The sequence below is a fragment of the Rosa chinensis genome, chromosome 3 (genome assembly GCF_002994745.2).
Source record: "Rosa chinensis cultivar Old Blush chromosome 3, RchiOBHm-V2, whole genome shotgun sequence".
Lineage (NCBI taxonomy): Eukaryota > Viridiplantae > Streptophyta > Magnoliopsida > Rosales > Rosaceae > Rosa > Rosa chinensis.
In genome coordinates, this window is record NC_037090.1 from 26,902,682 (window position 1) to 26,914,741 (window position 12,060).

The window sequence follows — 12,060 nt, forward strand, 5'->3', positions numbered from 1 at the left end:
CATAAGCAATGTCTCATTTTTCTCATGTGAGATGTATATATTCTCAACACGCCCCCGCACGTGTGGCGAATTTTTAAGCCATACACGTGGACAACTTTGGGTGACGTGGAGCCCGTGTGGCCATGAGGCATACACACGTGGGTAACCTGCTCTGATACCATAATAAAGTAATCTGACGTTCACATTCAAAACCAATTGACAATTGATGGAGTAGCCCAGACCCTTATAAACTCATAAGCAATGTCTCATTTTTCCCATGTAGGATGTATATATTCTCAACAAAATACCTTCGCTATTGTTAGATACATACTGCCACTGGCGGACCCAGCTTGGAACAAGTAGGGACTGATGCACCCACTCACATGTTCTTCTAGTATTATTTAATTGATTTAGATGATAAATGTTTATTCTATAATTAATATATAAAAGCCCCCACCAAGTCTAATGTGTCAGTCAGAACGCAGCCAAACCAAAGTTAAAGCTATATTGTTTTAGACTAAGTGCTTTTATTAATAACAGAAGAGACATTGATCTCCATGTAACTAATAATAGGAGACGGTGACCACTGATCTCCATGTTTAATCAATGTTTGATTAAACAAGGATAAGCAACAGTAGAAGAGGGAGGCACCAAGGGTCCAAAATATAAAGAAAAAATAGAAGAAAGTTGCAAACAAAAGAAAAAGTTTAACAAAATTGGTTTGGTTGAGAGTTGAGAGGAAGCACTAGAAGATAAAAAACTTGTGAAAGCAAAAAACTCTTCTACGAATTAACTTTGTTTCTACTTGGCTTATTTATGTTGGCGTGTTGCTGCACAACAAGTCAACGACAGATGTTAGATTTTCTCTCTATATATTTTTAGTCTTTTACAATTGTTTCTTTCTTCAACCTTCTAAACGTAAACTTGTAAATTAGCAATAGATTATCTCTCAATTTTTAGTTTGATTATTATTGTATGACATTCAATATTTACAAGTTGTGCTAAACAACAAATTATCCCTAATTTTCTTGTTTAAATAAAAAAATTTATTTTTCATTACGCCCCATATAAATAAAATTCTGGGTCCACCATTACATACTCAATGACCGTGACTTTGTGTCAACTAGTATGGTCAATTTCTCGGTTCGAATTATTGGTTAGATATTTATATTAAAGATAAATGGGGAAACAAAGGATGAATTTTGTATATTCATGATTTAATGTTTAGCTTAGTTGGATGCAAAACCTCTATGTCTGAGAGTTCAAAACTCACCTTGATGTTTCAATTAATATTTTTTTTTTGTATTTGATATTAAATGTGTGGGACCGTAACTCCTATCAAAGCATGCTTATCATCGAAAGTCTATCAAAGAGGGTCAGCAGTACATTCCCATGTACACTTGTATGGCCCTTCCTCAACCTTCAATGCCTATGTGCCACCGATAATTCCTTCTGCCTTGCTCATGCATATCAGAGACCTTCAATGAGATAAAAAGTGTAGGATCACAAGTCCACAATTGCTCATAGCTAGGTGCTTCGTGGAACAATGACCATGAGGAGTGCTCTATAATTGCCTTCGAAGCACCTCTCTCCTTTTTCTTTTTTGTTCTTTAGGGTAACCATAGCCCTTACGTTTGTATATATGTATCAGCGTAGAGCTGATCAAAGAGGCTAGGAACTCTTGAATCCACCTTCAGGTATATAGGGAAGACCTAAGGAAAGTAAGAACAAGCAAGCACAAAGTTTTACTAAGAAGAAGAGTACCAAGAATGAGAAGGTTGTGTTTGGCTCCAAAACCTGTCTGGGTAGTAAACTCTCTTATGAGTGAGTGAGCGTGCCAACACCTTTCGATGTAGTCGTCGGGGCATCCCTTGACCTGACTTCTTCTCAAACACTGTGGACGAGGAGAATACCAACCTCGTCATCAGGTTCTTTTCTATGCCTTTCGAAAAAGGACTTGTGGTGTGATCTCTTGCGTCACCGAGTCGATACACAGTGTTGTAGACTAAGTCGAGCAATCATCAGGAAGTAGGAGAAAACACAGGTTTGCTAAAGCCTGACTTTAGCTTCGCTGGGTTGCGAGGGCGTTACCCTTGCTTCGCTGGTTTCAACTAGGTTGAAGGTAAGTTGCTCTGGGGAGATTTTGATAATCTGTGCGATTAGTTGATTGAAGAGTTGTGTGTTTTTGTCCCTTGAAATCTAGTATTTATAACTAGGGTTCCGACCGTTTTTTGCCATACAAAGATTATAACTTTTATCCACAAATTTTGTACCCTTTGACGAAAAAATTTGTCACGCTTTAACGCCTAGAACAGTCGAAGCTTCTCCCATCGCCGTCAAATTGCGTTCTCTCTCTCATAATCATAATGCATTAGCCCCTACTTCCTCTCTCCTTTGAATTGGGAGGCTACCCAATAGCGAAATCAAATTAACAATCCCATGAATTCGCTTTATGCATACATAAATCTCTTCATGGAATTCGCTTATAATCCCATCTCCATCTCTTGAATTTAGTTCATATATTAATTTATTGTTGCAAATCCAAGGTACAAAAATGCAATTCAGATCTCCTAATTTTTTTTGTTTTGGTTACAAGATCTCCTAAATTTTCAAATACTGAGTACTGCAGATTTGCAAATGTGCAGTATTAGTTTTTTCGAGTACATAAAGAGAAAACCCAAAATAATCGCTTCCAAACTTAGAGAAGATCAAATAAGATTCTCTAATTAATCTATGTGTATCAAGTACTGTACGTTAATCAAATAAGAAGAAGTGAGAGAGGGAGAGCAGATTCCTATTGTTGGCGGTGAGTCTTATCGCCGAGTCTAGCGTCGACCCTGCATGGCGGTTGATGACGAGGGTTTTCGGATCGTAGACTGTAGGATCTTACGGAGGGAGAGCACGTGGTTTGGTGGTTTACCTCAAACCAGAGATTTCAATCGGGAAGCGTCTATTGAACTCTTGATCTGCAATCGTCTGATTCCAAAGCAAGTGGGTTCAGGTTAGTGTTTCTTCCCAGCAAGCTACGTACGTGTTGTGGTGCAGTAGAAGAGGAGGCGAGGCGTAGTCGAGGAATTGTCAAGGACGAGGTGTGTTAGCTTTCCTACAGGATTTGATTGGGTTTGGTGGTTCTAGTCAACGTTTTGATGCTGTTGTGGAACGGATGGCCGTCGGAGGGACTGATGACGGTGGAGGTAGCCTGGAAGTAGAGGGCTGGGATTTCTATCCCTTTTGCTTGGGTTTGGGCTTGGGCCTGGGCTCAAACTTAGACTGATGGGTTCTATGTTGTTGGCTAGTAGAGAGAGTGCCTTGCAGCCCTTATTTATCACTTGGTGATGAGGATGGGCATGGCCTAAGGAATGGACCTTCTTGGGTATATGCGTTGATACATAGTTCAGAACCAATTGTTTCCGGATCATGATTGTTTTGAGAGTTGGTAATTATCCGAAATAAGATTGGCTCCAAGCGGCTTATGGACAAGAAGTTGCTCCTATTTCTTTGGTAGGAAGTGACATTTTGTTAGTATCGTAATTGTGTGACTGGCTTATGGAAGGCTAGAAGTTGATTTTGCTTTAGAAGACACGGAGTTGTTCTTTGTACTATAGGTTAATCTCATCCAATTTGTTCTCACCAAAAAGAAAAGAAGTAATCACATAGTCAAATTTAAGATACCATTGCCTAGAAGCTTGTTTAAGACTATAAATAGTTTTCTTAAGTTTGTTTTTTCCTTTTTTAAAAAAAGGAAGTTCATATTGAACGTGTGACATTTAATGAAAGAACGACAATTTTATTTTTTTGCCAGAAAGATGGTGACATGTTAAATGTCTAATGGTAAGGTAGTTCTCTTAAACATAGTATTGGCAGGGGTCCTATATCGAACTTTGCCACCACCATTGATATAGACAAAAAAAACTAATTATTTTAAACAAAAATTGCAGATTGCCTTGATATGCTTGTAATGACAATGTGGTTGGTGTTATTAAATACTCAAAATTGCTCTAGACTACAATTTTCTTTCGAGTAAATACTCGCATGTATCTCATTATTCTTAGTCTAGGTAACCTTTTTTTCTACTCAATTTCAAATAAAGCTTAATTCTGCACATAATAGGCAAAGAAAGACACAAGGGCTGCACCAGCAAAAGACTCTATAATGGACATGCTAGTGGATGTGGCACTTGAAGGGGCCGGGGCAGGGGTATGAGACGAGTCCTTAGGGGCCGAAGCTGGGACGAAAGTTGAGCCCTTGGGAGCATGAGCAGCATTGGGGGCATGGGCACTCTTAGGGGCATGTGCGTCCTTGGGCATATCCTTAGCAGCCATGACAAGACTTACGAAGGCAACAACAACAATGCTGGCGACGGTAATCTTCTTCATGCCCATGCTTATGAATGTTAAATGTGAACTGATCGATATGTTGAGTTTCTAAAAGACAATTAATTGAAATCAGTCTGGTTTTGGTTATCGCAAGTCGGAGGAATAGAAGAAACCAGGACAATGACACAAATTTATAGGAAACACTCTAGGTTATTATTAGAAAGAAACTCTTGTTGTCAGTTATTTAGAAGGTGCTTGCTTGTTTGGCTTTGCATTGTATTAGGAATTGAATGGGTTTCTTCCCTTTTCTCTTCTTAACAGTCACTCCCTATTATCAAATCACAATAGCCAAGTATTTTTAAGGATAAGAGAAAAGAAAAAACGAGAGCTTCGGAAGAATAAAGTTCAATATCTATTTCACTCCTTAACACTCACTCTCCCTATTATCAAATGATATTTCTATTCAGACCTCCTAATTTTGTTTTTGGACCTCGTCACTAATATTTTTCTCTTAAACTTCCAATTTTGTCCCTTGATTTTCTATCTACACCTCTTTTTCACCATGTATTAGGCCAATCCATTCTCAAGGGAACATTAAACCAAAAGTTCAGTAATCAGTTGCAGCCATAGATCAATCTCAGAAGATCAAATCTCATTACAGCATCATAATCTCATCCTGTTTCAAAAGAAATTAGATTAATAGTCTGATAATCAACACCTGTGTTTCTCTCTCTCTCTCTCTCTCTCTCTTTCTCTCTCTCTCAAGCCACTCAAAAGCTTCTAGAAAAACAAAGTACGAATATCCACTTCCACATAGAGTAATCCTTCTTCCCAACTCTCATATCTCCATTACCAAATATTTTCTTGACCTTGTTCCTCCTCTTTCAAGCACTACCAAATTACCCATTTGGTAGTTTCATATATCTGTTTCCAGTACCCTCTTATCATAATTAAATCAAACTCATTCCAATTCAATCTCATCTCTCTCTAAAGCCCCAATCTTGTGCTTAATTTCTATCTCTGATGAATGGTGGATTATGAGTCTCTGACATTGATCCCGCCAACAAGTAAAAAGAAATCTTAATGTTCTAGTCTCCCATTTAAATGATTTTTTTTTGGAATGAAATTCAACATTTATATTCATCACAAGTCAGAATAGGCCGTTACATACCCTTCCGCTGTCAATTAAAACAGACAAGAAGCTAGTGGTAGTACCTACATGTGGTACATACATATAGTCCTACTCATTATACATTCAAATACGTAGAAATAGTGGATAACCTCCATCGGTACTACTCCAGAGACGCTAAAGAGACATTAGGTGCACATCAGTGCTTAGGTTCCTAAAAGACAAGGAATTTATTGTAAAAGACAAACCTAAAACATAGTAAAGACCTATGGCAAGAAACCCCAACCCAAAATAGTAGGCCCAAGAGCAACCAAAGGAATAGTCCAACTTCAGAGCCCATTAAGCTGGCTTGGCCCCAGCCCATCTTCCCCGACGACATGTCGTACACCACAAATCTAGCCCTCCTGACAACACGTCGTACGTCACAGATCCAGCGCCCTTGACGACCCGATCTACCACGACCTGTGCCACTCCGATCAACACCGCCGCGACATCTCACCCCTTCGACCCAAATTGTCGCACCCTATGCCACCACAGCGCACGCCAGAATCAAGCTGACACAACTCACGCCACCCGGAATCCCACCGGTCTAGATCAATACAACTACGTCTCCGGTTGAGATGCAGCCAGAAAAACAGAAGCCGATCCATTTGGAAACTCTCTGAAGCACAACCACCCATGGACGATCCTCGGACACATATTGAATGCCCGTCCAGTAGCAAACCCCAGACAAAGGCGATGCCGGAGGCCAGCACCCGATCGGGGCGCCGTCGGACGAGATCTATTGATGCGGGAAAAAACCGGCTTTTAGAGTTTTAGGGTTTCTCGAGGGAGAGAGAGATGTCACATTATAATACAATGTCTAGAAGCCTTACCCCAAACATTCCCATTTAAAATGATTGTACAACCTTCCGGTGGTTATTTAACAATAATATCAGCTAATTGATGGAAAAAAAAAAGAACAACATGGTTTATAGTAGGGGCTTTCAATTGTACTCATACAACTAATTAGCAACACCACCTAAAATCACCCACCTCTTTCTCTTTCCACCGATAAGCAGAAAGAAATAAGCTCATTTGTGGCCTCTTACAAGTTACAACTAATCAGTTTGAAAGGGTAAAATTGGATCTTCATAAATTCAAAATTGAAAGAGGCCCGAAAAGAAAATTTGGAGGTCTGAATAGACCGACCCATTATCAAATTGTAATAGCCAAGTTTTTATTTATTTTTAAATAAAAGGCTAGTGCGGCTGCTCTCAAGTCTTGATTAATGAAACTATCGAATACAAAAGGAGGGAGGGGAGGACATTGACCCTAAATCCCTGATTACAATAAGCATCTAGAGAATATCCTAAAATACTATCATAAGTCTCTACCAAATAACTGTATTCAACTAGGCACCAACTAGCAAAGAGCACTCTACTGGCGACTCTATTTGCTTTGGTATCGCGGTGACATAACTATTAGATAACTCGACTCTTATGTTAAGAATATTCTGTAATTAATATTGTAATTATGTGTAACTTTAGGAGATTATTTGTAATATTCCTTGTATTCCAAACTTGTAGGGATTTACTTGTTGTACAAGAACCTAGTATGTATATAATCTTCTAGTATCAATGAGAGTATTCATTCCACCTCAAATATTTCTTTGATATGGTATTAGAGCAGGCCTGAAAAATCCTAGCTCTCATTTCATGTGCGTCACACCACTTGCTGCGTTATCTTTTTCATCATCTTCTCATGGCTTAAGCTTCCAAGTTTGCTTTGTCACCAGTTGGCCTTAATCGGTGGATTATCAATAGTGGAGCAACTAACCATATTATCAAGTCACCAAAGTTGTTCGCAAGTAGTCAGAAGAATACTTCACTGCCACTAGTTTCTTTGCCTAGTGGTACCAAGGCTCATATTTTCATGAAGGGGTCAATTAAAATCAATGATGCTTTTTTTTTTTTTTTTTTTCCGAGATGTTTTGTGTGTGCCTTCATTTGATGTCAATCTTTTATCTGTTGGAAGAACTATAGATGACTTACATTGTTCGGTAACTTTTTTTTCCATCTTGGTGTATTTTGTAGGACTTGGCTTCAAGGATGATAATTGGTGTGGGTAAGCGACGAGGTCCTTTATTACCTTGTGGCGCTAGCTTCCATCTCTCCATCCAAATATCCTTTTGCTTCTCACCTTACCATCTCTTCCGACCTTTGGCATCACCGTTTGGGGCATCCTTCTCCTGCTCGTTTACAATATATAGCCAATGAGTTGCTTCATTGTAAGTGTGAAATTTGTCCTTTGGCTAAACAAACTCGCCAACCTTTTCTTTCTAGTTCAATATCAACTTCTCGATCTTTTCTTTTATACATTGTGATATTTGGGGATGACATAAAACTCCCTCACTCAATGTCGCTCATTACTTTTTAACTATTGTGGATGATTTTTCTCATTTTACATGAGTTTTCTTAATGCGCCATAAGAGTGAAACACAACCTTCGCTTCAATTTTTTTTTTCTTATGTCAAAACTTAATTTCAGACTCATGTTCAACAAATACGTACTGATAACGGGACAAAATTTCTTTCTTTACAAGATTTTTTTCTCGAACAAGGGTTATTTTTCAACATTCTTGCATTTACACACCCCAACAAAATGGTGTTGTTGAACCCAAACATAGACATCTTCTAGAAAACTGCTAGTGCCCTCTGCTTCCAATCTCACTTGCCAATTGATTTTTGGAGGGAATGTGTTCTTACCGCTACATAATTAACCAACTTCCTACACTTTTATTGAATAAGAAAACCCCATTTGAAGTTCTTTATCACAAGCCTCCTGACTATTCTCGAATGCGTGTTTTTGGATGTGTTGCTTTTGCTACTTCTGTTCACCTAGCTTTAAAATTTCCACCATGAGCTCAAAAATGCATTTTTCTTCGGTATCCAATGGGCCAGAAAGCTTATAAACTCTACAATCTAGAAACAAAGAAAATTTTAACCAATAGGGATGTTCTTTTTCTTGAAGATACCTTTCATTTTCCTCCCCAAACTCATTCTCCTATTTCTTCTTCTGATCCCGTGTTACCTAATCGAGTCCCAGATTTGCAGCCATCATCTTTCCCTAACGTGCCTGCATCTCTCTCTCTCTCTACCATTTTCTGTCGCACATGTGCTCGAGTCAATGACTGAACCGGCGCCTAAAGCGCCTATACCTGCGCTTGACCATATACTTGACCCCACTTCTGAACCCGCACCTGAACCTGTGCCTGACCCTGCGCTAGCACAAGAGCCTGAACCCTCTCTTCGCCGATCCCAACGTTCCTGCGCGCCTAATACTCATCTCTATGATTATGTTTGCTCGCAGATGATTCTACCACCACACCATTTATCATCTCTTCCGTCAAGTCCTCCACCAGATATGTGTTACCTGCTTTGTAATTTCAACTCTTATTAAGGGTACTCATCGTCTCATCTTTCTTATGTTGCTTCCATCAGTAGGGCTGAGGAGCCCTCTTCTTGGGCAGATGCAGCCTCTGATCCTAAATGGCAACAAGCAATGGACGATGAACTTGCTGCTCTCACTGCTAACAACACTTAGACACTCGTCCCACTTCATCCCGGCAAACGTCCTATTGCTTGCAGATGAGTCTATTGAATTAAGTATAATGTTGATGGTTCTGTTGAGATGTATAAAGCTCGCCTTGTTGCCAAGGGTTTCACTCAAGCTGCTGGGATTGATTATCATGATACTTTTTCACCCACAGCAAAGATGATTACTGTCCGCTACCTCCTTGCCATTGTTGCTTGTCAAGGTTGGTCTCTTCACCAGCTTGACGTTAATAATGCTTTTTTTAATGGTGATTTGCAAGAACAAATGTACATGTCTCCTCCTCCAGGTCTTTAGCGACAAGGGGAGAATTATGTGTGTCGCCTTAACAAGTCCTTATATGGTTTGAAGCAAGCCTCTCGTTAATGGTTTGCCAAGTTGACAGAAGCAATTCTTGCTACCGGATTCACTCAATCAAAGGATGATTACTCTTTTTTTGTTCAAAAGGTTGGTAATTCCCTCACAGTATTATTAATTTATGTTGATGACATTCTCATTACTGGGAACAAACTTAACTCCATCAAAGCTCTTAAACAATTTCTTCGCACCCATTTTCGTATCAAAGATTTGGGTGAACTTAAATGCTTCCTTGGACTTGAGATTGCTCGTTCAAAAAAGGGCATTTATATATCTCAATGCAAGTATGCTTTAGAAATTATCGAGGACACCAGATTTTTGGGTGTAAAACCAGTTGATTTTCCCATGGAAGAAGCCAAATTATCAAATAAAGGTGAGCTACTTAAGGGCTGCATATAGACGTTTAGTTGGACGGCTTATATATCTTACAATCACAAGACCCGACATTACCTATTCTGTTCATGTTCTTAGTAGATTCATGCATGAGTGGCATCAACCTCATATGGCTACTGCACTTTGAGTTGTCAGATACTTGAAATCCTCTCTTGGCCAAGGTTTGCTTTTAAGTTCCAATAGCAATTTGAATTTGAGAGCTTTTTGTGATTCAGATTGGGCGGGTTGTCTTATTACTTGTCAGTCTACTACTGGATATTGTGTTTTCTTAGGAGATTCTTTGATCTCATGGTGTACCAAAAGATAAAGGACGGTCTCATTGTCTAGTTCCGAGGCCAAGTATAGAGCAATAGCTGGTACATGTTGTGAACTCTCTTGGATACAATATTTGTTTGCTGATTTGCATATGCATATTTCTAGACCTGCTACTTTGCATTGTGATAATCAAGCAGCTCTACACATAGCCGCAAACCCAGTTTTTCATGAGAGAACACGTCATATTGAAATGGATTGTCATTTTAGTCAAGACAAGATATTGAATGGTTCAGTCAGCACTCGATGTGTTGGTTCTTTACAACAGTTAGCAGATTATATTCACAAAGGCATTGGGCAAAGACAAGTTCAAAGCCTTGTTATGCAAGTTGGGAGTGCTTGATATTCACTCTCCAACTTGAGTGGGACTGTTAAGAATATTTTGTAATTAATATTGTAATTATGTGTATCTTTAAGAGATTATTTGTAAGGGAAAATATCACAAATGGTCACTCAACTTTTACATATTCGACACTTTGGTTACTAATCTTTTAAATATATCACTTTGGTCTCTCAACTTTAACTGTGTTATTCACTTAGTCACTTCGTTAATTTTTTTCACTAAAAAAAATTATTTGCCACAATATTAATGATATTTTCGTCCAACCAATTGTGAAAAATTGAGAAATATGTATTAGAATGATTAAGAGAAGTGATCAAAGTGAGATAAAATGCCCCTTGGATGACTAAAGTGATTGATAGTGTAATACTCTTTTCTTCTTCTTTTTTTTTTCTCTCGGATTGCCAAAATAAATTGGTACTTGCAAGCTTCCAGCACACAAATTTCAAAATCCTGAACTCGATTGAAAACACATAGACCTAGTAAAAAGGATTGACTAGACAAACATGGATGCACTACTCGAGTACTCGGACCCTTTTTTGAAGGTCCATGACTTTTTTCTTGCCATCTACACGAACAAGAGTAGAAGCTAGAGGACATTCTATCAAATTTACACATTGATCATTACCCTTAACCCCTAAGAATATGATGAGGCAGCAATTATGGTTAGCTACCTATTTTGGACCAGATTTTATTCTCTCTATATTGATAATAATGCGAAATTTATCAATTACAATTTTATTATTCTGGATTTGGATTTAGATTTGGTAAATCCTAAAGATATTCAGCTACAAATTCAAAGTTAATTATGGAAGAAAATAAATGATTTTTATTATAAAATCTGACTGACGTGAAAAATAATAGAAACTCGTTAAAACGTAACGTGTGAAAACCATATGCTTCTCTCTCTTTTTCAAAAAAAATTAATTTTTCTCTTTTTTTATTTTTATTTTTTCTACTTCTCTCTCTCTCTCTCTCTCTCTCTCTCTCCTCCTAAAAACAAAACCCCTTAAACTCTCTCTCTCTCTCTCTCTCTCTCTCTCTCTCTCTCTCTCCCTCCCTCCCTCCCTCCCCTCCCCCCCCACAAAATATTCGGTACAGATCACCACCTTCGTCACGATGAAGATCACGGCCTTGAGTGTTGTTATAAGATATGGTCGAGGAATTTGGGTTACCCAGGGAACTGAAGGCCTGGTTTTTGCAGAAATCGAAGCTTTCCATCATCGGTAAATCTCCCAGCGATTTGGAAATCGTGCCAGAAAAGTGATTTAAACGAGAGGTTGAGCGTGCATGAGAGAGACTTCAGGTCGCCGAAATCCTCTGGCACCGATCCGGTGAAGCCGTTGTCGGAGAGGTCTATTGGAGGAGATTTTCCATATCGAACCAAATTCCAGCCGGAATTTCTGAATTTCGTAGGTGAATTTGTTTTCAGCGAGTATCAGTCTCTTCAATTGCTTACAGTTTTTCAAACCTTTGTCTAAGGAACTGGAGAGGGAGTTGTTGGGAGGTCAAGGTTATGGGTACAGTGGTGGGCTGGGTTCTGGATCGGGCACCAAGTCGGGTTCTTTGGCTTTAGGTTAGTGTTTGTTTCTGTCTAGCTTTCTGTAGAGGTGATAATGTGATGGATTGATGCTAGTATAA